This window comes from Rhododendron vialii, chromosome 11a (assembly GCF_030253575.1).
Source record: "Rhododendron vialii isolate Sample 1 chromosome 11a, ASM3025357v1".
Lineage (NCBI taxonomy): Eukaryota > Viridiplantae > Streptophyta > Magnoliopsida > Ericales > Ericaceae > Rhododendron > Rhododendron vialii.
The window spans coordinates 470,001-475,000 of NC_080567.1; positions in this window are offsets into that span (position 1 = coordinate 470,001).

Below are 5,000 nucleotides of genomic sequence, written 5' to 3' on the forward strand. Positions count from 1 at the left end.
CGCGCGCGCGCGGCACGGCACGGCACTTAGGCACTTTGGAACTTGGACACTTGGAAACACTTGGGAAACACTTGGGCAAACACTTGGGCGTATGCCAAGACGACGGTCTAGACAAGGCATCGGGAATCGCACATGAATGTAGGCAACAACAGTTGACAGTTCTAGCCAAGGCATGGCAAGTTGGCTCACCGGGTAACGGCTAAAAAGTTGCTGGGTAACGGCAACCAAGCTGTCGGGTAATGCTGGGTATCGGCTAAAATGTTGCTGGGTAACGGCAACCAAGCTGTCGGGTAATGCTGGCTATCGGCTAAAATGTTGCTGGGTAACGGCAACCAAGCTGTCGGGTAATGCTGGGTATCGGCTAAAAAGTTGCTGGGTATCGGCTAAAATGTTGCTGGGTAACGGCAACCAAGCTGTCGGGTAATGCTGGGTATCGGCTAAAAAGTTGCTGGGTATCGGCTAAAATGTTGCTGGGTAACGGCAACCAAGCTGTCGGGTAATGCTGGGTATCGGCTAAAAAGTTGCTGGGTATCGGCTAAAATGTTGCTGGGTAACGGCAACCAAGCTGTCGGGTAATGCTGGGTATCGGCTAAAAAGTTGCTGGGTATCGGCTAAAATGTTGCTGGGTAACGGCAACCAAGCTGTCGGGTAATGCTGGGTATCGGCTAAAAAGTTGCTGGGTATCGGCTAAAATGTTGCTGGGTAACGGCAACCAAGCTGTCGGGTAATGCTGGGTATCGGCTAAAAAGTTGCTGGGTATCGGCTAAAATGTTGCTGGGTAACGGCAACCAAGCTGTCGGGTAATGCTGGGTATCGGCTAAAAAGTTGCTGGGTATCGGCTAAAATGTTGCTGGGTAACGGCAACCAAGCTGTCGGGTAATGCTGGCTATCGGGTAAAAAGTTGTTGGGTGATGGCAACCAAGCTGTCGGGTAATGCTGGGTATCGGCAACAACAACCAAGATGACGGGTAACGCTGGGTAATGGCTAAGAAGTTGCTAGGCAACGGCAAGCAAGTTGCTGGGTAACGGCTAAAAAGTTGCTGGTTAACGGCTAAGAATTTGCTGGGTACCGGCTAAAAAGTAGCTTGTCGCCGGGCAAATCAATGCAAGCACCAATATGTTCTTGTCGAAACGCCCCAAAAACTCTTGTTTAGTCGCCATCTTTTGGGACTTTCGCAATGTTAGTTTAAAATCTTTTTTAATTTTTATTTTTAGATGTTTTTAAGTCTTAATTTAAACATTTTCTATTATAGATGCCTTATTTTTCAACCCAATATATTTACCTAATTATTGTGTAGCTTGTTTATAATTTTTTGTGATTTTTTCTTACTTTTTTTGTATTTTTTTGTATTTTTTATGATTTTTATCTATTTATTTTTTGTTTAATTAATATAAAATTATCCTTTTGGCAAAAAATTCTGAATTTTTTGGAGGAGTTGCTTCATATTTTTGTGAAGATGTCCCAATTCAAAGTTTATGAAAAAAAGTTGCGATGCTCAAAAAAACCCCTATTGCTTCAGTTCGGACACATTGATGTTCCTTCCTGCCACAAGAGCAAAGGCTAATTTTACTACTATAGGGGGGGGTGGTGTCCCTCCCTTGGGGAAGCCGAGGCCACCCGACGCCGGGTGCCAAGGCACGTTGCTATCGAGACCACCCGGGCAAATCTTGGCCATTTGGCCTCGGTTACTCGAGAAAACACTACCCGTCGGTAATGCACGGAAAAAAGACCGAAATGCCCCTAAATCGAAATGCTATATTAAGTCGTCCCGCAAGGCAATGCACAGCTCTATCGAGCAGAGCAGGACTCTATCGGGCAATTCTTGGCCATTTGGCCTTGGTTACCCCTGGAAGCACTACCCGTGGGTAATGCTCGGAAAAAAGACCGAAATACCCCGGAGGCGAAATGTTATTTTTACCCGTCCCGTGGGGCAAAGCATGACTCTATCGGGCAAAGAAAAACTATGTCGGGCAAATGTTGGCGGTTTGGCCACAGAAACCCGTAAAGAGATGACCCGTTGGTAACGCTAGAAAAAAATGCCCGGGTAAAGGCAAGGCCTAGCCAAGGAATGGCAGAGCAAACAATGACACTATCGGGCAGAAACTAGAACTCCATGGCCGTTTGGTCTCAAAATGCTCGTGCTTTCGAGTCCCGTTGGGAATGCTTGCAGACTCACATCCTCCATGATGCATTGGTGTTCCCATGGGGGATGCCTCCTTGCTGAGAGGTAAGCTTGCTACCTTGGTGGTGAGCGCCGGCTAACGGATACCTGTTGGCTATGGCACAGTCCCGATGATGCATTGGTGTCCCCGCACGGAAAAGCGTAACTGGCTAATGGTCTTTCATTCCTAATGCCACGTTGCGTAGCCCAGGGGTTGCCTCCTTGTTGAGGGAGAAGCTTGTCGCTTAGGCGGCGAGCGCTGGTTGATGGTTCTCCATTGGCTATGGCACTGTCCCTTGGGTAATTTTCCTCAATGATGCATTGGTGTCCCTTTCGAGGGATGCCTCCTTGCTGAGAGGTAAGCTCGACGCCTTGGCGGTGAGCGCCGGCTGATGGATATCCGTTGGCTATGGAACATTCCCGATGACGCATTGGTGTCCCCGCACGGAAAAGCGAAACTGGCTAATGGTCTTTGATTCCTAATGCCACGTTGCGTAGCCCAGGGGTTGCCTCCATGTCGAGGGAGAAGCTTGTCGCTTAGGCGGCGAGCGCCGGTTGATGGTTCTCCATTGGCTATGGCACTGTCCCTTGGGTAATTTTCCTCCATGATGCATTGGTGTCCCTTTCGGGGGATGCCTCCTTGCTGAGAGGTAAGCTCGTCGCCTTGGCGGTGAGCGCCGGCTGATGGATATCCGTTGGCTATGGCCCAGTCCCGATGACGCATTGGTGTCCCCGCACGGAAAAGCGAAACTGGCTAATGGTCTTTGATTCCTAATGCCACGTTGCGTAGCCCAGGGGTTGCCTCCTTGTCGAGGGAGAAGCTTGTCGCTTAGGCGGCGAGCGCCGGTTGATGGTTCTCCATTGGCTATGGCACTGTCCCTTGGGTAATTTTCCTCCATGATGCATTGGTGTCCCTTTCGGGGGATGCCTCCTTGCTGAGAGGTAAGCTCGTCGCCTTGGCGGTGAGCGCCGGCTGATGGATATCCGTTGGCTATGGCACAGTCCCGATGACGCATTGGTGTCCCCGTACGGAAAAGCGAAACTGGCTAATGGTCTTTGATTCCTAATGCCACGTTGCGTAGCCCAGGGGTTGCCTCCTTGTTGAGGGAGAAGCTTGTCGCTTAGGCGGCGAGCGCCGGTTGATGGTTCTCCATTGGCTATGGCACTGTCCCTTGGGTAATTTTCCTCCATGATGCATTGGTGTCCCTTTCGGGGGATGCCTCCTTGCTGAGAGGTAAGCTCGTCGCCTTGGCGGTGAGCGCCGGCTGATGGATATCCGTTGGCTATGGCCCATTCCCGATGACGCATTGGTGTCCCCGCACGGAAAAGCGAAACTGGCTAATGGTCTTTGATTCCTAATGCCACGTTGCGTAGCCCAGGGGTTGCCTCCTTGTCGAGGGAGAAGCTTGTCGCTTAGGCGGCGAGCGCCGGTTGATGGTTCTCCATTGGCTATGGCACTGTCCCTTTGGTAATTTTCCTCCATGATGCATTGGTGTCCCTTTCGGGGGATGCCTCCTTGCTGAGAGGTAAGCTTGTTGCCTTGGCGGTGAGCGCCGGCTGATGGATATCCATTTGCTATGGCACAAACCCGATGGATCTCGTCCATTGGCAACGGCCCTGTCCCTTCGAAAAAACTATCTTAATGATGCATTGGTGTTGAAACCCGTAGGGGCAGGGACACCGTTGCGGAGAGGTAAGTTTGTAGATGCTTTTATGTGAAGCCAAAATGTTTTCTAAATTCATTGTTCATCAAAAAATCAAAAAATGAATTCGCAAAATTCTTCCTTGATGACGCATTGGCGTGTCCTTCGGTGATTGCCTATATGCTGAGGGGTAAGCAAAGTTATGTTTTAAAAATTCTTCCTCGACAATGCATTGGTGTTCATTTAGGGAATGCCTTCTTGCTGAGGGGTAAGCATGTCGTTTAGGCGTCATGCGCTGGCCGGTGGTCCTACATTGGCTATGGCAATGTCCCGTCGGAAAGCTTCCTTGATGATGCATTGGTGTTGTAACCCTTCGGGGAAGCCCCACCCTTGCGGAGAGGTAAGCTCGTTGCTGCTCGAAAATTCTTCCTCGATGACGCATTGGTGTTCCCTTTGGGGGATGCCTTCTTGTTGAGAGGTAAGCTGGTCGTCTATTTCAATGAGATGGGTGGCGAGCGCCGGCCGATTGATCTTTTCAATTGGCTACGGCAATGTACCTTCGGTAATCTTCCTCCATGATGCATTGGTGTCCCTTTCGGGGGATGCCTCCTTGCTGAGAGGTAAGCTTGTCGCCTTGGCGGTGAGCGCCGGCTGATGGATATCCGTTGGCTATGGCACAATCCCGATGACGCATTGGTGTCCCCGTACGGAAAAGCGAAACTGGCTAATGGTCTTTGATTCCTAATGCCACGTTGCGTAGCCCAGGGGTTGCCTCCTTGTTGAGGGAGAAGCTTGTCGCTTAGGCGGCGAGCGCCGGTTGATGGTTCTCCATTGGCTATGGCACTGTCCCTTGGGTAATTTTCCTCCATGATGCATTGGTGTCCCTTTCGGGGGATGCCTCCTTGTTGAGAGGTAAGCTCGTCGCCTCGGCGGTGAGCGCCGGCTGATGGATATCCGTTGGCTATGGCACATTCCCGATGACGCATTGGTGTCCCCGCACGGAAAAGCGAAACTGGCTAATGGTCTTTGATTCCTAATGCCACGTTGCGTAGCCCAGGGGTTGCCTCCTTGTTGAGGGAGAAGCTTGTCGCTTAGGCGCCGAGCGCCGGTTGATGGTTCTCCATTGGCTATGGCACTGTCCCTTTGGTAATATTCCTCCATGATGCATTGTTGTCCCTTTTGGGGGATGCCTCCT